This window comes from Camellia sinensis, chromosome 8, assembly GCF_055761805.1.
Source record: "Camellia sinensis isolate YWXY chromosome 8, ASM5576180v1, whole genome shotgun sequence".
NCBI lineage: Eukaryota > Viridiplantae > Streptophyta > Magnoliopsida > Ericales > Theaceae > Camellia > Camellia sinensis.
This window is the reverse complement of record NC_138968.1, coordinates 18,385,244-18,407,707: the sequence shown is the minus strand read 5'-3', so window position 1 is coordinate 18,407,707 and position 22,464 is coordinate 18,385,244.

Sequence of the window (22,464 nt, the reverse complement as noted above, 5' to 3'; positions counted from 1 at the left end):
AAGACGAGGACGTGGAGGTCCTAGAGGATGTCGGCAAGGAGCCGGCCGAAAAAAGTGAAGAAACATTGAAGAAAATCCTCGTCCAAGAGGGGGATGAGGAACGCTTCTTTCTTCTTGGCTCGAGCCTAGCCGAAGAAGAAGAAAGAGAGATAGAAGCTTTCCTGAGAACAAATATTGAGGTGTTCGCGTGGACGCCCTACGAAATGCCTGGCATTGACCCCGAGGTCACTTGCCATAAGCTGAACGTTGACAGGTCGGCCAAACCGATAGTCCAACGAGCAAGAAGACCGACGTTGATACACGTCGAAGCAGTGGAGGAGGAAGTAGACAGACTTCTCGAGGCCAGGGCCATTCGAGAAGTAGATTACCCGATATGGCTATCAAACACAGTGGTGGTAAAGAAAAAGAATGGTAAATGGAGGGTCTGCGTAGACTTTACTAACCTGAACAAAGCCTGTCCCAAAGACAGCTTTCCTCTATTCAAGATTGACCAACTGGTAGACGCCACTTCGGAGCATAAAAGGATGAGCTTCCTGGACGCATATAGGGGGTACCATCAGATAGCCATGTACCCCCTAGATGAAGAGAAGACTGCGTCTATCACTCCCAAAGGGCTGTACTGCTACAGAGTAATGCCTTTCGGGTTGAAAAACGCAGGAGCAACTTACCAAAGGCTGGTAACCAAGATGTTTAAACACTTGATTGGTAGAACAGTGGAAGTTTACATTGATGACATAGTTATGAAGACCAAGGAACCTAAAGGTCGTCTGGCCGACCTGAAAGCAGTCTTTGACATCTTTAAAACATATCGGCTCCGACTTAATATAGCGAAGTGTGCATTTGGAGTAGGATCGGGTAAGTTTTTAGGATGCCTGGTGACTAGAAGAGGCATTGAGGCCAGCCCAGATCAGATTAATGCCATTCTGGAATTGAAAAGCCCGACGTCGGCAAAACAGGTACAAATGTTGACTGGAAGGGTCGCGGCCCTGAATAGGTTCATAAGCAGAAGCTCAGACAAGTGCAAACATTTTTTCAACTTAGTAAAAAAAGCCACAGATTTCTTATGGACAGAAGAATACGAGGCTGCCCTGGCCGACCTGAAGAAGTATTTGACCACAGCTCCAGTTCTTTCAAATCCAGAACCTGGGGAGAAGTTGTTTTTGTACTTAGCAGTCTCAGAACACGCAGTAAGCGCAATGGTAATCCGAGAAGGAAAAAGGGAGCAAAGGGCCGTTTACTATGTAAGCAAAACCCTGGCCAATGTAGAAACAAGGTATCTACCCTTAGAAAAATTGGCACTGGCTTTAATAATGGCTTCAAAGAAACTGAACCATTACTTCTAGGCCCATAAAATTGTGGTGCTAACAGAACTACCCTTGAAGTCTTTGCTACAACAAGGAGACTTAACAGGAAAAATAGCCAGATGGGCAGTGGCCTTGGGACAGTATGACTTGGAGTACAGACCCAGAACAGCAATCAAAGGCCAAGTTTTGGCCAACTTCGTAGTCGAGTTCACACCAAAATCCATCGTACATCGGACTCCGTTGAGCCAAGGTGAACGATGTCCAAGCAAGCAAGGAGAAGCCCAGTAAAATGCAACAGAACAACGGAAAAATGAAAAACTCAGGCCCTGCAGCATTTACATCGGCGACTCCTTCCGACTGTTTGTCGATGGGAGCTCAAACCGGTAAGGAGCAGGAGTAAGAGTAGTACTGGTATCTCCAGATGGAGAAGTATTGGAACAGTCCATTCGATTAGGGTTCAAGGCCTCAAACAATAAAGCAGAATATGAAGCATTGATTGCAGGACTAAAGCTGGCATTTGCAGTAGAAACAAATGAAGTGATAGTCTTTTGTGACTCCCAGCTCATAGTCAACCAGACAATGGGCGAGTTTGTAACCCGAGATAAAAAGATGTCAGCCTACGTAAAGGAAGTCAACAGGTTAGTAGCTTTATTTTATAATTGTCGACTACATCAGGTTAGTCGAGATGATAACAGTCACGCCGATGCACTAGCCAATCTGGCCAGTGCAATACAACCTGAAAAAGCAAGGACGATAATGGTCGAATACTTGTCGGGCCTGAGCATCGAACCACTGACCACAGAGCATGAAGCAATGTGTGTGGACATGGGACCAAACTGGATGAATGCAATTGTTGCATTCCTGAAAGAAGAAAAGCTGTCAGATGACCACAAGGAAGCACACAAGATCAGATTGAAGTCGGCAAGATTCAGTCTAACAGCAGAAGGACATCTTTGCAGAAGATCTTTCACTGGACCCCTTTTAAGGTCTGTACACCCGTCACAAGTTGAAGATTTTTTATATGAAATATATGAAGGAATTTATGGAAGCCACATTGAGGGCAGATCACTTGCCCACAGGGCCATTACCTAGGGGTATTAGTGGCCCTACATGCAGAAAGATGCAGAAGCTTATGTGAAAAAATGTGAAAAATGCCAAAGGTTTGCATCATTGATACACTAACCAGCAACAGACCTAAACCCAGTATCCAGTCCTTGGTTGTTTGCCCAATAGGGCATGAATCTCGTTGGGTAACTGCCCCAAGCAACTGGACAGAGGAAGTACCTGCTGGTAGCAACAGGTTACTTCACCAAGTGGATAGAAGCTGAGCCCCTAGCCACGATCCGAGATGTAGATGTGAAGAACTTCTTATGGAGGAACATCATCACCAGATTTGGGATTTCGAGAGCAATAGTTGCTGACAATGGAACATAATTTGACAGCAAGCTAATCAAGAATTTCTGTGCAAAGTTCAAGATCAAGAACTACTTTTCAATCCCAAGCTTTCCTCAAAGTAGTAGACAAGCAGAAACATCCAACAAAGTTATCCTAGATGGGATAAAGAAGAGACTACAAGCAGCAAAAGGAAAGTGGGTGGATGAACTACCAAGTGTGCTCTGGGCATATCGGACTATGCCGAGAAGATCAACAGGGGAATCTCCCTTTACCATGACCTATGGCACAGAAGCTGTCATTCCACTTGAAGTCGGCATCCCTGGGATCAGAACCCAGGGAGTAGAGAATGGGACTAATGATGTACTCCTAGCCCGAGATCTGGACCTATTAGAAGAAAGAAGAGAGAAAGCTGCAATTCAGCTCGCAACCTACCAGCAGCAGTTTGCCAGAGCTTATAATAAAAGAGTCAACCCAAGGGAGTTCCAAGTCGGCGACCTAGTCTTGAGAAAAGTCGTTGGCAACAAGAAGGATCCCAGGGAGGACAAGCTTGGCCCAAACTGGGAAGGACCCTATAAAATCACTTCGGTATTGGGCAACGGAGCATATCGGCTTGAAGATAGTGAGGGCAAAGAGTTGCCAAGACCCTGGAATACTTGTAATCTGAAGTTTTTCTACCATTAGATTTTCCTTGTTATTTGCCGAAGTCATGAATAAAATTTTAGCAGAATTCTTCTATATTTGTGACTGATGAAGATACATAACGATTGTTTCGGAATACATGCATAATGAGACCCCAAGTGGAAGGTTCACATTAGGGGGCAGAGAGAAGAGAAATGATGTTTAACACTTGTTGAAACTTGAGAAAAGTTTACAAGTTGAAGTTAAACCGAAATGATATTTAACGCTTGTTGAAACTTGAGAAAAGTTTACAAGTTGAAGTTAAACCGAAATGATGTTTAACAATTGTTGAAACTTGAGAAAAGTTTACAAGTTGAAGTTAAACCGAAATGATGTTTAACGCTTGTTGAAACTTGAGAAAAGTTTACAAGTTAAAATTAAAACCGAGATGATGTTAAACACTTGTTGAAATTTGAGAAAAATTTACAAGTTAAAATCGAGGTCACACTAAGAAAGGTACTTGGATGCTTGCCGAAGTAAATCGTCATAACCGAGGTATTTCACCCCCAGAAGGTTGCACAAGACTAAAGAGCACTTTTGAAGACACAACATTATTCTAAGTATGAAAGTCATACAAGAGCTATAAAGGGAAGACAAACATACAAGCATTCAAGAAAGAAGGAAGTTGTATTCATAAAAAGCACATCGGCCATACAAATAGCTTACATTGTTCCAAAAAGAAGAAAAGCAAGAGTACAAAAAAACAAAGGAAAAATACATCAAAACTATGATTCCTCAGCATCATTAGTTGGCTGGGTCTGGATCTCAGAAGACTGCTAGGAGGACATGTCGGCTACCTTCTCGGCCGCAAGCTCAACATCAATCTCTTGAAGGGTCTGATCAAGGCTCTTGTCGGCGAGGGGCACGTCTGATATCGCCTTTTGAGGCGCAGCATCCTTGGGAACCTCCTCAACCTCCTCGTCCTGAGTCAAGTCCAGGACTTGCTCATTTTGAGTAGGTGACTTGGCCCCAGTAGCTTCCTTGGGCTTCCTCACCAAAATCTCCTCCTCGGACTCAAAGTCGTCGTCGGCGGGTTGGCTTGGAGTTGGGGGGAATGGCAGAGGAAGGACATCAGCATTCCTGAGGGGGGAGTCCTCGGGGACATCAAGCCTTTTCAGCAAGGTCATCCAGCCAAGGGTGAAACCCTTGTTGCATGCCTGCTTCACTTGCTTTTCGTAATCCGTCGTGACATCGGCCACCTCTTCGTTGTAGCCCTTTTCATCGGCCTCCTTTAGCTCAACATCTTTGGTGGTCAAGGCGTTTTGTAGTTCTTTTTGGGCCTGGGCCATCTTTTCTTCGGCCTCTCTTTTCTGGGCCTCAAGAACCTTCTTGATGGCCTCAACAGACTCTGCCTTTTCTTCAGCATCATTTTGGGCCTTGATGGCAGCCTCGGCCTGGTCTTCCAGTTTTTTCATTTTTGATTGTAAACTTTTATTGGCCTTTTGAAGACTGGAGACTTCCCTCTTCATCTCAGCTAGCCTCTCCTGGTTCTCAAAAGATTGTACTGAAAAAGAATGGGCATGCTGGATGGCCTGAAAGTAAACAGAATAGAAGTTGTTAGAAAAAATTACAAGTATGGAATGAACAGAAAGAAAGAAAAAGTTGCCAGATAAAGACACTTACTTGAACGAAGCATTGAAGCATCATAGCGTAGTTTTCATACTCGCTCAACTCGACGTTTTGGTAGAGATCGCCGGGGAGAAGCAGAGCAGTACTGAGGGCTACGCCGACGTTAATGTTATCAGCGCTATCGTTGGCCATAACTGGCTTATCTTTTAGAGTAATTTTGGGGGCCCAGGGGGCATCATGTTTTTTGGACCCCGAGGTGGTTGTAGAGGATGACCTCGGCCTCTTTTATTTCGGAGAATCAGATGGTTGGGCCTCGGCACGCCTCTTCTCCGCGGTAGGCTAAGACTTGTCACTCTCAGCCAGTTTAGAGATCGACAAAGTGTCCTCAGTGTCAACTTGAGTCACCTTGGCCTTTGGTTGAGCCTTTTTAATTCTTTTTTGTTTTGGTGGAGGCTGGGTTTGCGTTGGCTGAGTGTCAACGATTGATGGGATGCTGGCTAGGAGATTTTTGCAACAGCTTTATGACAGCCCATCTTAGCAGAAAAAATGGTTCGTCACCGGCGTTGTCGTTGGGATATCGGGATCAGGTATGGAGCCGAGGTTGACGGCTACTCAGCTGGATCAGAGGTTGATCCTTGGTCTGTCCGAGATGTGGACGCGACTTGTGGAGTTGTGGCAGAAGGTGGAGAAAGGCTTTTCTTCTTCTTTTTTGGGACGTCGGGAAGAGCCGACTTATACGTTGGAATGAAGTTGAGAAGCAGAGGGGCCTTCTACTTGTGGACTGGAAAATTCAGTAGATTCTTCAAGTCTTTACTGGGAAAGAAAGACTGACAGAAGCCTTTTGGTGGCTGAGGAAGAACTATAAAAAAGAAAAAAGCGTAGACATTAGAGCAGAACGTTGAAAACTTTATGCAAGAAAGCAAGAAAATTTGTGAAGGGTGGCCCTTACCAGCTCCTTCCCCGAAAACTGTTCGACTTAGGGGATAAAGATGAAGGTCATCATTTGGCTGAAACTCCCAATTACCCGAAACGATGAAATAATCATCCCCCGCTCCCTTGTTGGAGTAAGGGAGGTCGGTAACGATTTTGTATTCCGTGGACCTCGGCTTGAGGTAATAGATGTGGCCTTTTTCTGATTTCAGGTGACACATGGTATAACAGAACTGGAAGTCGGCAAGAGTGATCCTAGCATTCTCTTGTTTGGCTAACGTTATGGTACCATTAATAACTCGGTACGAATTGATCGCAAATTGCATTGGGTTCAATCTATAGAAATGGAGGATTTCACGAAAGAAAGGGTCAAGTGGAAACCTAAGTCCACACTCAATAAACGCTACTACTGGGAAAGGCATGAGGTTTACACTGGGCATGATAGAGTCGTCATCCCCAGCCAACCTCAGATGATCGTCGGAAGGGATGGAAAACTCTCGCCTAAAGTAGTCTAATTTTGTCGGGGTGTCTACCCTATACTTCCACATACCCATGATATCGGCTTAATTGAAGGGGTTAGACTTCAGAAAGGTGTTTTAAAAGGATTATTGGGACCTCGGCAAAAACCAAAATTATGTGCTGGGTAAGAATTTGTGGAAATAGTTTCAGCTTTTCCTAAAAATCAAGGGTTCTACAAGAAAATCCCACATCTAGATCTATGGAAATGAAGATTGGGTGCACGGATCTAGAAAACAGAAAAACAGGGATACACTTCAGAATCAAGAACAAAGATGGATTGTCAAGAACATTGAAAGAACAAAAGGGTATCAGGCCAAGAACAGTGGCAGGAATCAACTGGTGTGTGAACAGTGTATATTCAAGAAGATGATTTGGGTAAAAACAAAATCATGAAGCAAACAAGTTCAAATATATGGTGGAATACAAAATGCAAGATGAAATATCGAAAGTATGAACAAAGATTGCAGAGACAGCAGGTAAAACGGTAAAGTTCAGTAAGGTAACAAAAAACTGAAAACAAGAGAAACAATGGCTTACCAGAAAGAGGAAGGCCGGTGTTGAGTTCGCCGAAGTCAGACGAACGGTAGTAGCAGAGAAAAATAGCAAGCGTCTCGCCGGAAGAGGAGAACAACAGTGGTAGCAGAGCTTGAAAGCTTGGAACAATGGAGGAGATGGAAGGCTAAAGAGAGAGAGAACTTCAGAAACAATGAAAAATGAAAAGACGGGGGAAAGAAAGAAGTTTTGATACAACAGAAACGGCGGCAAAAGGGTCATAAATGAGCCTAGAAGAACGTATGCGCCAGACGGCGCACGTGAGAATGATTCGATTTATAAGCGCGTATCAGGTACAATCCAGTAAGAAAAAGACGCGTGGCTAAAAACGGTTGAGTTGTTACACATGACAGCTCATGCGCGTGATGAAGTTCTTGGAAATCTTGATCTTTAAGAAGACATGTCGGCCTAAAGTGATGATCTCGGCTTAAGCCGATGTATTGGCAGGAAGTACCGATATAGGTTCCATCACCTCAGAATGCTGACGTAGTATAACCTAGGGGGCAGTTGTGGGGATATATTTTCTGAGTACTAACACATGGCCAAGGTGATGCCGACGTGTCAGCCGAGGTGCCACGTGTCCAGGTCATGACGCCGAGGTTATCTTGGCAAGGCCGAGGCTATCTCCAAAGATATCAGAATTCGAGATAAGCGAATAAGGGACAAGAGTCCTAGAATGACGAAAGACTTTAGCATGGATAAGGATAACACTCTTAGGGAGTTTATCTTTATCTCTTGGAGAGTCCAGGATAAGCACTAAGCAAGAGTCCATTGAAGCTAGGCTTCTAGTGGGACAATGATTGAGTTAATTATAAAAGAGAGCCACCCCCATGGGTCTAAGGTACGCAATTTGTATTTTGAATAGTAAGTTTAGCACTATTGATTATTTTTTAGAGATATACTGATTTGCAACAGAAAGAGAAGATTCTGGCGGTGGTTCGTCCACCCGGGGGCACTCTGATGATCAAGTCAGTATATCTCTCAAAGATAATCAATAGTGCTAAACTTACTATTCAAAATATAAATTGCGTATCTTAGACCCATGGAGGTGCCTCTCTTTTATAATTAACTCAATCATTATCCCACTAGAAGCCTACCTTCAATGGACTCTTGCTTAGTGCTTATCATGGACTCTCCAAGAGATAAAGATAAACTCCTTAAGAGTGTTATCCTTATCCATGCTAAGTCCTTCGTCATTCTAGGACTCTTGTCCCTTATCCGCTTATCTCGAATTCCAGTATCTTCGGAGATAACCTCGGCCTTGCCGAGATAACCTCGGCGTCATGACCTGGACACGTGGCACCTCGATTGACACGTCGGCATCACCATGGCCACGTATTGGTATTCAGAAAATATATTCCCACAGTATAAATATATATATATATATATATTAGATGTTGTAATTAGATTTTATCATATTAGGATATTTTCATAACTTTTTTTATTATCCACTTTTATTATGCCTATATATAGATCTTTTTATTGTATTGTAGGACATATAATATAATATTCTTTTTTTTTTTTATTTTAACAGTAATAAAACAAAAAAAAAAAGAAAAAGAAAAGAGAGAGAGAGAGAGAGAGTGTGTGGTAATTAGCAATTCGAGTAGAGTCCGGATCTTTTGCCGTACATTCCTGCGATGGTCCCTGCTGTGGTAAAAAACGACGTCGTTTTTTAACTTTTTTTTTTTTTTTTTCTTTCTCTCGTTTCTTATATTATGGTAAAGTGTAAGAGCTGGTGCTTCATCTAATTTATTTTCTTTTTTAACAGTCTAGACACAGAGAGAGAGAGAGAGAGAGAGAGAGAGAGAGATTCTTCCAATTTTTCATGAAGATGAAGATCATGTCACCGTTGACCCTTCTCTTCACAAACAATCTCATACTCGAATCAACTCTCGCTCTCTTTCTCATTCTCTCTCTCTCTCTCCTTCCTCAAGATCCCCATTCTCTTCCTCCAAGGCCTCCACACCTATATCCACCCCGACGATGTCAACCCCTCCGCAGCTCCCAACGGCGGCCTCAGGGCCGCGATCCGAAGACCCGGCACCTCCGACCACCAAGAACTCAAACCCAGAAAACAATCCAAAGAAAAATTCGAATTCGACAAAAACAAAGCTCAGATCTTCAGACTCAAGCTCACAGATGGCCATCTTCAGACCCGTCTCTATTTGTCATCTTCATATCTGAATCAATTTCCGTGGAAAGTAAACAACAAAAATGGAACTTCAATTTTTCAATTATAGAAAAGAAAAGGAAAAAATTGATCCTAGGTTTGGTTAGCTTTAGCATTTTTTGGTTCTTGAGGATCATAGAAAATATAACGAAAGATGGGTTTTTTTGGGTTTGTAGAAACAATCAAAGAGGAGAGAGAAAAGCAAGAAGGAAGGTAAATGAACTTGTTCCTTGTTCCTTCTTCTTCTTCTCATTTGATCCTTGTTCTCGGTTGCATCTGGTTTTTTTTTTTTGGTGGGGGAAAGTTTGGCCCCAAACCCAATCTCCTGTATTGTTTTTTTTTGCCCTTTCCTCCTGTATTGTTTCCCCTCAGTTTGAAAGACCACAACCACAACCTAAGCACCTCCTGAACAGTAAGACGAAGAAGAGACCCGCAATCGGATGGCGAGGTGACTTCGGCAGCGAGGCGACGGCAACGGCAACTCCATCAAGATTGAATGTAATGGATCGTCAACCTCCTGAATATAAGTTGCTGGACTCTGTGCAGAGGAAAATGGGAAGGACTCCAAACAGAGCTTTCTTTGTTTTGGGATAATAAGTTTCAGTTTATTGGATGTAATTTCAAGTTCTTCAAGAGAATTCTTGGCCCGTGTAGAAATGTTGGATTTGTCAATGGATTTTTGGATTTTTTTTTTTTCAAAAATTATTTTTTACTTCCATTTTGTCTTCCCTACACAAATGAGATGAACTCCAAACAGGGCTTCATTTGAAGTTAAACTCCCTTGAGAATTTCTGGCTGTGTCTATATGTTGAATTTGTCAAAAATTGAAAGATGAGAAAGAAAAGGAAAGGGAAAACAGAAAGAAAAAAAAGAGGGTTCTTTAACATATCCAAAATATATTTTCCAATTCACAGTCCATGAAGAAACTAAGATGATGGAGTTGTCATTGAGGATTCATTACACTCAATGGTTCTATCTCTTCCTTTTTTGGGATTTTTTTTTTCTTTTTTTGGTCTTAAAATGACGTCATTTTAGGACACCGCAAGAATCACACTACGGCAGATGATCCAGACTCATTGGGAGTAACGCAAGGACTGCGCACAGACAGGCATTGCCAAAAGTAATTGGACACTTCACACTGCTAGACACAAGTGTTGGATCAGAATCATCATCTAATGATGGTTCTTTCTAGTGTTATTACATGAATTTAATTATTAATTCATTTGTTTTCTCTCTCTCCAATGGCGGCTTCTAATTTATTGTTTGAGTCTCATTTAAGTTTCATGATGGTCTTTCGTCACGTGAGAGGTGATTTTTATTAGAGTTCTATTTCTACTCGTGAAACTGTCATATGTGCAAGTTGAGTGTAATAATTAACATAAACACACTATACTTTTCTGCAAGTGAAAAAAAAAATACTATCTTATCATGTATGCATGCATAACCTTTTTAATAATAAATTTAAAAGTGTTTTAAGAAGTAGATTGAAAGTTAATTTTTTATTTTTTTATTTATAATATATATATATATATATATATATATATAAGTAAAGAAATAATGTGATTTAAAAGAAGTTAAAAGTCAAAAAATTAACTCTAAACCCCTTGACAAATAAAATTTTAACAAATCTTGTTGTCTTACAGTATTCTTGATTATTGTGGGTTGGCCCATGTCTTGTCCAGTAGGTTGGCTAAGCTCAACGGATTGAGATTGGGACCTACTTCTAATTTTTTTATTTTTTATTTATATTTTTCTTATTTTTTTGTTAGACTCACAGCCAGTCTAGGCTTCAATAGACCCAAGCCTTATTAGGTTTAGATTGACTTGCTTGAGCCAACTTGGCCTGGTAAAGGCTTGTCGAACCAGGTGGGTTCCATGCTTTCGGATAGAATGATGACCTTTAAACCAAGTACATCTAGATTTATAAGCCTTTATTAATTAATTACAGAACTACTCACTAAAATTTTCAGTTTTTTTCATACCAAAAATATTAAACAAATTCATTTTTGTGGAAGACTAAAAAACAAGATAAAGGACTGTGAAAACTAAACAGACTGAAAAATCAGTTTGTGGTCCAGTCTGCCAAATAGGCAGGCCTTTTTGGTCATTTTCATTTCTGAAAGAAATTTGGGACCAAGTAATCAAAATAATATGGACAATGCTAGAGACCATTAAAAGTGGTGCTCTAAACAATTATTAATAATGTGATTCATTTTTTAAATAATAATAATAATAAAACAGACACAACAACATTGTGACAGTGGATGGGATCCACTGCCATATCATTAATGGTAGCACTAATTAATGCTCCCACTCATTTTCTAAATAATATATCTCCAACTGTTAACAACCTTTCATTTGGGTGGGGGGGGGGTTATTTTACTTTTATCCCTTAAAGTATTACTAGTTTTTATATTTCATGCTTAAATTATTAATTTTCTTAATTTAGTCTCTCAATTTTTTCTTTCTGTCCATATGGTCCAATTGAATACCAGTGTACAAATCAATAATTGTTAAATTTTAATGTAATGGGCCAACAGATAATTTTATAATTTGGCCAACTTAAATCATACAAACACTCATTAAATTTTTTATGGGCTACAATTTGTTCAAAAATATAAGGAAAAAATGAGCATTTTGTTGTCTGATTTAAATTATTCAAATTCTAAAGTAACTTTTTTTTATTGAATTATATTTGTAAAATTGTCTAATTGGACTAATTTAACCACATAAACAGAAATTAGAATTTTGAAGATTGAATAAATGAAATAAATAGTTTAATGATGAAATGAAAAAAAAAGAAGGATAGATTAGGGGATAAATTTTTTTTTTAAAAAAAATACAGAGATTTAATTTATTTTTGTAATTTGCCTAAATTAGATGGAAACGAAAAAATAAAAATAAAAAACAAAACGTACATTGTAATTAGCAAAGGGGCCTGAAATTTGATTTCACATTCTGTGTACTACCTAAGACACTGCAAGTTGCAGAGTAATTATGTATAGGGCACACACATCCTCAAATGATACCAATAATGCACATGTGGCTCAAAATCAACTTGTTCTTCACTTGCTTCTCTACAGTTGTATGTATCAATATCATAATTTTTAATACTAAGAGTATCAAAATATGTATAAGTGATACTGTCATGTATATGCCTATATTGAAGAGTAATAAATAATAGTGACTGATATATTAATAAATAATGATATTAGAAAGCTGAAATTTTGTCATGTAACGGTCAATATTTAAAACTCTAATAAATACCATTAAAAATTTTAGGACATGTAATTTTTTTAGGGAAGTCCACCTTTCCTCAAAATAATCCGTGTGTTTGGTCTCAATTTTTTAGATTTAATTTTTTTAAAAAAATATTTTTTATTTTTAGTGAATATTTTTAAAATTTTAAGTAATTTTTTTACTTTTTTAGATACACCTTACTTAGATGTATCTAAAAAATAAAATATTTCTAAAAAAAAAAATTAAATCAATAAATATACAAGAATGCAAAAAATGTACTGAATTCTCATATTTTATTTTTGTATTTTTGGTATTTAGTGAATTTTTTTCACAAATATTATACTTTTTAAGTGTTTTTATGTTAGGAGTATCTAAAAAAAAATTTAAAAAAATTACTTAGAATATTAAAAAAAATTCAGTAAAAACAAAAAATACGAAACTAAACAAGTTGAATATTTTTGTTGGGTTAGAAAAAAAAAAAAAAAAACGAATTGATATTAGTTTAAAATTTGTATTTGTTATTTAAATGCTCGTGACAAATTAATATGCGTATGTAATTTGATTCCTTAAACATTTTCCCTTATAAATAGACTCTAGAGTTGTATTCTTCTCTCTTTTTCTTTTTCTCCTTAAAAAATGTGTTTGGAGCATCACCACCCGATACATTTAGCTTCATATGGTTATTATTTAATTGACTTGGAAACTCTATTTTACTTTTTTAAAAAAAAAAGGTAAGAATGAAAGATGAAAAATAGATAAATAGAGAACTGATTGAGGGCCCGAATTCCTCCGCCCCGAATGCCCCTAAACCACGAAACGACGTCGTTTCGTGGTTTTAATTTTTTTTTTTTTTTAGCAGAAGAAGAAGACGAAGACGGAGGAGGGGGAGAAGCAGAAGAAGGAAGACGAAGACAAAGGAGGGGGAGGAGGAGGAGGGGGCCTAAAAAATGGGCTGGAGGCGGAGGGGCGCGGCGATCGGCGACGAGCAGAGGCATGGCGAGCAGAGGCATGGCGGAGGCGGAGGCGCGGCGATGGCGGCGACCCCTCTCCCTCTCCCTCTCCCTCTTTCTCTCCCTCTCCCTCTCTCTCTTCCTCAGCTTCGACCTTCCTCTGCGTCGAAAATGGCAGAAAAAATGAAAAAAAAAAAAAAAAATTCGAGCCACATTCGAGCCAGGCATTTTGGACCCTCAAACATTTTCCAAACTCAATACGTATATATATATATATATATATATATACACATAGTTGGGAAAGCGACAGATAAGTGTTGCTTTGCAGGGTTTAAAGAGAAACTATAAAAAGCAAGAAAGTGATAGCTCAACAACAGAGCCGACTTTCATACCCATAAATGTAAGTCTGCATTGGAATGGAGATGTGTTATTTATTTTTAATGAACATTGATCAAGACAAAGACAACTCTGTCCCCACTCCCAACATTGAATTCTAGCCACAATCTTAAGTGGTATTTCAAATTATTCACTTAACCGGTAGAATGTGCTGATTATACTTTATTAAGTAGTTATAAGATAAATGCTCATTAGTATATATTGTGATTTTTTATTGATTAATAATATCATATAGACAATATAACATAGTAACAATCTAATAATTTTTTTCCTAGATTAGGCATTTATAGAAGGTATTATTCGGGGAAAAAAAATTACTTGTTTTCTTATATTTAGTTACTGCTATATAAATAAAATTTTAAATAATTTTATTTTTGTATAAATAATTTTTTTCAAATTAAAAAATTATTAGAAAGCCCGTTATTTTGGAATAAGTTGAGAACCTTAATTATCTAGTACAAGATTTTTAATGGTTGGAGGCATAGCCATCCTAGGTCATAACTAGGGCTGAGCATGTGATCCGTGAAATCTGTAATCCAATCCAGTCTAGTCCAATCCGATAGGTTTGGATTGATTTTTTGAATCCGCGATTCGGTTCCGGATTGAAGAATTAAAAATTCGTAGTCTACGGATTGGTTCCGGATTGAATCTCACGGTTCCGGATTAGAACCGATCCGAACCGTATACAAATAGTCTATATTTTTATTATACATCATCCTCCATAATATCTTCTCTTAATTCTATATAAAATCTAAACTCAAACCTAAAACCGTATAATATCTTCTTTTATTACTCTTGTTTGTTGGTTTTTAGTTTTAATTTGTAATGGTTTAAATACTTATAGTGAAATCTATTTTCTTATGGTTATTTAAATTTTTGAACAGTATGTCGCTATTATAGAAAAATATGTTGCTATTGTGGAACTAATATAGCGCTATGTTTATATTTTTATAAAATTAAAGTGTTATAAATATATTTTTGTTATTTAATTATGTGAATCCATGGTCCTAAACCGATCCAATCCATATTTAAATGGATTGGTTCGGATTGGTTCCATGATTTAAACGGATTGGATTGGTTCCAATTTTTTAGGAACCGTAGATAACGGATTGGTCCTGATTTTATCCCAATCTGGTCCAATCCAGACCATGCTCACCCCTAGTCATAACCCAATTTCCTCTCTAGAGAAGAATAATTTGAATCCCTGGTTCACAGAAGCATTTTATTTTTATTTTTTTTATTTCTAAAAGTTAGTTGTTAATTATTAGATTAATAGTTATAGGAATTAATCTCTCCACCCTTATAGACTGCAAAATGCTTGTCTCCTAATTCAACTTCCTCTTAAGAAGAGTCGAATTCATAACCTCTCATTTAGACTAAGTTCTTAAGGCCATGTTTGATTCACAAGACTAATAGTGAGGTATTAATAATCCTATCAAATTAGTGTGGTATTCACTATCCAATTGAATTAATAGGATAAATTATCTATATTATCCCATTACTAATAATCTTACAAATTTGTTAGATTAATTATCCATTGGATTAATAATCCTGAACCAAAATGTTAAAACAAATATAAGAAATTGGACCCACAAATTAATAATCTCAATTCCATACTCTAATCCATCCAATCAAACATGCCCTAAGAGTCATGGCAACCAATTAACCTATACCTAGTTGGTTAAGGCCACAGGAGCATCATTGGTTGACTTACTCAAATCATGTTTGTGGAAAGACATTGACTCATCTAGTAATCTCGTTATTTTTGTGCAAGTTTATGTAAAGTTATTGATTTCAGTAGTAATCTCACAAAAAAATAAAAAATAAAAAAGCTGCATGGACAAATTTGAATCTTTTGTTTACTATTAATGTCATCATGTTACAAAGTTTTCGTTTGAATTGTTGGATCTAGTTGAAACCCAGACCCAAACAAAAAAACAAACTAATTATTTATCAAATATCACCTATGTTCATAAACTGTTTTTTCACAAATTTTTAAGAATTACAATGTAAAATTTTGAAATTCAATTATAATAACATAATAGGGGAGTTGAGTCATCTTATATAATTAAGAGGGTGTTTGGGATCAACCTAAAAAAGTCATATTTTTTTTAATTTTTTCTTTTATCTTTAGTGATTTTTTAAAAATTGATGTCAATTTTTTTTTTCCTGGTCTAACATAGAATGATTTAAAAGTAAAAAAATATATATATTGAAAAAATTTCAAAAAAACAAATAAATAAAATAAATAAAAAGAAAACAATCCTTTTTTCTATTAAATTTTTTTTTTTTAATCCATCTAGTCTAGTAAAATCTGAAAGCGTAATTTTTTTTTTTAAAAAAAATCAACTAAAATGCTACTAAATAATCAATCTCAGACACCCTAAATTTATGAAAAATTAAAAATTGACGAACAATATGTATTGTGAACAAGGTTGTCAAAATAGAGATTTTAAGTGGAATTGTTGGGAGAAACTTGTGGATCGGATTAATAATCGTAAAATTATATTTTCAATGTAAAATAAAATAAGAAACTATTAATAATCATAATGTACGTTAAATAATTTTTAAATCATTATAGGAAAATAATAAATTTAATATGATGCATTTTTTATGTTAACATAAATTAGTGAAAATGTGTGGAGAAAGATTTTATAGAATTTTTTTATTTTTTTCCCAATACATTGGAAAGAATAGAATTTTCTTATATAGATATACATTTATAATAATAATAATAATAATAATAATAATAATAATGATGATGATGATTTTTGTAAAATCAATATTATAATGTGATTTTACATAATTTTATAATTAAGATCATAATCATTTAAAGATCTTATTAAATCATAGTGCAATCCGAATTGAAATTTTGATAACATAGACTTCATTTAGGATTTGGGTTAACTTTTGGCTTTCTAGCTATTAATTTGGAATTAAAAAATCTTATTTGAGATAGACTTTTTGACTTTTTTAATTTTTATAAAAAAAATAATTATTATAATTTAAATATAAAATTTTATCTTAATAATTTTTAATTTATTTTAATCCAAATAGCCTATGCCGAACATAGCCATAATTGTGAATCAAATGAAAAGAGGGGGGTGTGAAACATCTTACTTGTATCTCAAGTGAATCAAATGAAAAGAGGGGGGTGTGAAACGTCTTGTATTTCAAGTCCACAAGCAATGTGAACCACTCATTTTTAGATGAACCACTATTTGTACTCTTTTATTATTATTTCTTAGGGTAGGCAAATCAAATCTAGTGGCAGCCTACCACGACTGGGTCCACGTGTCTGAACTGTGGTGAGGCTGCTGTCCAACCGATCCATACACAAAATGAACTTTGAAAATTCTATTTATATTAAAAAAAAAATCATTTCATATGTCATTATTTTATAAGGAAATTTACCAATAAATCCTATTTCATAAACTCTTAAACCAATTAGTCCCAACTTTATTCTTTTGTTCGGATAAGTCCTATCAGTGGGGAAGTTTGTTACTTGTTGATCCTATTTTCCATATTTGGTCCTTTTTTATTTATTTTTATTAACCATGTGAAGCACACACTGTATCCAACATTATTCATCAAATTCATTATATATATATATATATATATATATACATCCACATAGATGGGTGATATCATATAATTAATTATCAACGAGATCCTCAGTCTATGGGCTTCAATCAACACCACCACAACGCCAAAACCTATTGGATTTGGATCTGCTGGTAGCGTAGAATTGAGATTTGGGTTGAGAGAGAAAAAGAAAGGGTTTCAAAATCAAGATGAGAGAGAACATCAGGGTTTCAAAATTAGGGTTTCAGTAATGGCGATCGACATTCATCATCAACATCAGGGCCAGCGATCAGCATTCATCATCAACAGTGGTTGAAATACTGTTGACGATGCACAATGGTGTGTACTGTTAGATTTGAGGGGTTTGATCGGGTTAGGGAGTGGATTTCGATGGCGGAGGAGTTGGAATCGGAGTCGAACACGGCGATGTTGATGTTTGTAGTTAAGCCACTCTGTTTTAGGTTCAATTATTTTTCACATTGCTAGTAGGGAGATCTCTTCAGTTATCAAAATTTTTGAGAGACGAGTGAGGCTATGAATCCTGTAGTGACAGATTCATTCTCATTTGTGAAACAGAGAAATGTGTGTATCTGTGTGTGTGTGTCTGTGTGTGTGTGTCTGTCTGTGTGTATCTGTGTGTATCTCTGTGTGTGTGTCTGTCTGGGTGTGTGTATATGTCTGTGTGTGTGTATCTGTGTGTGCGTGTGTGTCTGGGTGTGTGTATATGTCTGTGTGTGTGTCTATGTGTGTGTGTATCTGTGTGTGTGTGTCTGTCTACCCCTCACAATGTATGTGTGTATCTATGTGTGATAGGAGAAAGATGGGACTAAACGGTTTAATAGAATAAAAATGGGACCAATTGGTTCATAAGTTTAAATTTTGGGATTTATTGGTAAATCTCCCTATTTTATATTAAATTATTTAAATTATAATTTATTTTCAATATATTTTATGTTTTTTTTTTCTTCATATATTATCTTTTAAAATAAAATCATAATTTATGATATATCCAAATAACAAATAAATCTCTATAAATACTATTAGGGCTACAAACGAGTTGAGTCAAACTTTGCTGAATTCGAGTTTGACTTGTTTGCTTATCGAGCTAATTTATTGAGTTTGAGCTCAACACGATGTGTAATTGGGCTCGAACTCGGCTCAACTTGTTAATATTAGGGCTGGTTTGGCAAGTTTAAAAAAAGTCAAAAAGTTGTCAAAAAAGTTAAAAAGTTATCACTATTCACAAAAAAAAATTATAAAAAAATTAATATATAAATATTAATTTAAATGGTAAATTAATATAAAAATTCAAATTTTCTCAACCATCAACGTACTGACGTCAGCCACCTACAATGAAAGGGAAATAATAATAATAATAATAACATGTGTACAATTACTAAATTGAATTGTAAAGTTGGGCTTGTGGATAATCCGAACCGTTTAATATGTAGAATTTGTCACGTTTATTGGATATCTCTAACTACAGGATCAAATCAGTTTTGTATAAAAATTAGATGGTATTATAGTTAACAGTTGACAAAAAAAACTAACACGATCAGATAGCTATCGATATCCAATCAACGTGATTTTCTACAAACATATAGTACTCGACAAGTTCTACACAATGAACGATTCCGATTAGAAAAAGGGGACCTATGGTGGGCCCTCACGGCCCGAACAACACCGTCCAATCAAAGCCAGAAAAAAGGAGGCAATCTTTTTCCATATATTCACCAAGCCGACTGCAATGTTCCCATCGTACGGCGTACTACATATCTTCTCCTACACACTTCTTTACACAATTTTTTAATACACATTTTTTCATAAAAAGTCAAAAAATTAACTCAGACATTCATATTTTGTTCCTCAACTTTTTAGTCCAAAAAGAGAAAAAGTACACTTATTTAGGACACCCCAAATAACCCCTAATGAAACTCGAGTTCAGCTCCGCTCAGTTCGATAATATTTTTTTAATATTATTTATATTATTTAAATTAAAAAAATTAAATATTTTTTAAATATTATTTAATATATAAATAATAGTAAATTTATATATTATTTAATATATAAATAATATATTTAATATATAATTAAAATAAAGATAAACGAGCCGAATTTGTTCGAGTTTGAACTCGACTCGTTCACTAAACGAGCCTAATATTTGAGTTTGAACTCGGCTCGTTTACTGAACGAGTAAACAAGCCGAGTTAAGTTTATTCATGAACAATTCGATTCGTTTATAGTCCTAAATACAACAATGTTGATGAATTACTCCACAATTCCCCCGCGGATTACCTTCCATGCTATTTCAAATCTCACTATAAATACATTTATTTGGGTGTAGTCAATTAATTGAATTTTGAGACATTGTTGTGGATAACCTGCCATTGCTTTTGTAAATTTCATTACTGATTCATGTGTGTATATATATATACAGTGGTGATAGAGGCCTCCAATTCCAGGCCTCGAATTTGACTCGAATGCCGTTTTTTTTTTTTTTAGCTGTGTTAATTTTTGTTTTTAAAGTTTAATATAAAATATTATACATTTCGCACCAACTCAACATATAAAATAATATGAAATTAACAAAATTTAACCAACAGCTTAACTGATCAGTCAATTTTGGCCCTGTTTGGTACAGCTTTTTTTCAGCTTATTTCAGCTTTCAGTTTAATTTAAGCTATTTTGATGTGTTTGGTTTAGCTTAACAATGCAGCTTATAGTTTTTTGTAAGTCAGAAATCAGCTTATTCTTTGAGTGTGGCAGGAGAAGCTTAATTTATAAGTCAGAAATCAGCTTATATTCATAGTTATAAGCTATAAGCTATAAGCTGTTAAGGCATAAGCTATGAGCACTTTCCCACAGCTCTACCAAACAGGGCCTTTATCACTTAATCAGTCCAACTTAATTGACTGATCAGTCAGGCTGTTGATTAAAATTTGTTAATTCCATATAATTTTGTACGATGAGTTGGTACAGGATGTCTAGTTTTTTGGTACACCCCTACACATAGCCACTTTTAAAAAAATTTTTTAAAAAAAACCAACACAGCCTAACAAATTAAATTAAATTAAATTAAAAAAAATTGATCAGTCAATTTTATTACCCAATCAGTCCAACCCAACTCACTTACAAAATATCTAATTTTTTAGCACACCCCTATACATAATCACCCCTATAAAGAAAATAGAGAAAAAAAAAATTTAAAAAAAAACCAAACTAACACAGCTTTGAAAAAAAAAAAAAAGGATTTCGAGGCAAATTCGAGGCTAAATCATTTTTCATATATATATATATTGGTATTATTGTGTTATTTATTTATTTGTTTTTATACTACAAGCTTAACATGAAACAATGAGTTGTTGAGATTTTAGCTTGTTTATATTCATTATAAGTGACGATAGTACCTTTTTTAAAATCTTAGACACTTAAAAAAAAAATAAAAAAAATTGGGTCATGTATTTATATATAAACATGATATATGATTCTAGACATAAAACATGGGCGAATATAATTTGATGTAGCTCTCGATGTTTTATTGCTCAGGAACTCATGGGGCGATCCTCATTGAACAATATTTATTTTGGAGAGAATGATTGTGAGTTTTGAGCATTTCTCCTATTTACAAGTACCAGTACAATATGATAATGGTAAGTTTTGATGAGTGGATTAGAGTTTTGGAATAATAAAAATGATAAAAAGAAAATTATTTTAATTTGGGAAAAAAGATGAACATACTTGATTATGAAAAATATGTATAAGTGATTAATGTATACATTTATTTTATTTTATGATTTTATATGTATTATTCTTATTAGTAAATTTACATTAAACTATAATAGGAATTAAAATTTAAAAATTTTAATTTAGCGTACTAAATTACTATTAGTACGCTAAATGGTAATCAAACGGGGCCAATTATCTGTCAAAAATCTATAAAGCAAAGAATCAAACGGGGCCAATTTTCGCATGCACATTTGACAAGTAAGAAAGTTGATTAAACCTAGGAATTCATATTTAAAATTTTAGATTTGTGTTGAAAATGAGAGTGCGTAGCGACACACTGACAATTGAAACTGTATATTATAAAGTTTATATGTACAGTAAAAGAAAAATTACAACGTAATTATATATTCATGAAATTTTTTTGACTTTAATTATTAAAGTTTTTAAAATTTATCATATATATGTAATTATTTTTCAAAAGTACCACTGATTTATTATTTCTCTTAAAATAAATACAAATTACAAATTGATATTTTTAGATAATTTCTAAATAAATTTTTTGAATTTTGTAGTATTATTGAAGAAAGTTTGACAATTTATAGATTTTTTATCTTTGAACAACAAAAAAAGGTGTCACGTGAAATGGGTATGGGCCGTCCCACACCCCAATCAATTTTAATCAATCAACAACCGTTATCATGAGCCACGTGTCCCTGGTTGGAAAATATTATGGCTATATTTATGAAAAATTATACAATGCATACACTTATGTAATGTTCCACACTTCTTTTTTTTTTTTTCTCTTTTTGCAATAAATTGGAGATTAATTATAAATATAAAAATAATTAAATCAAACTAGACATTTATAATCTAGCAACGCATAACTACAAGTCCAACTCAACAATCCTCACAAAAAATTACCAAACTTAACAATCAATCACTCAATACAATTATAGATATCAAACTCTACTTTATATGATTTGTTGAACACGACATCCCATCTTTAAAATACATAAATTTCAACTACTAGAGTATCACATGCCCTTTTCACACTACCCATAAATAAACATTTTATCATATTAATTCATGTTCAACTAACCAGAGTCACTTATGATAATAAAAATTCATTTTTATTCTCTATTTTTTCACATTTTTTAATAAAAATTACAAAATTAAAAAAAAATAAAATCACTTCTCAAACAAACCTTATGTCATGCCATAAGTGGTGTGTAGCAGCCCATGATGCATAGAGAATACTGGCAATTTTTTAAATTTTGAATTTTTTTTGAATCTTTGTTTTAATTATTTTGCCATATTTACAAGGAAGGAAACAATAGGTCACGCGTGGTAGTGGATTGAAGGCCCGTTTATAAGGCCCACTGAAGTCCATCATTAAAAACTCACCGACCAGTCGGTGATGGGCTTATGGCGGGAAAATCTTTTATTT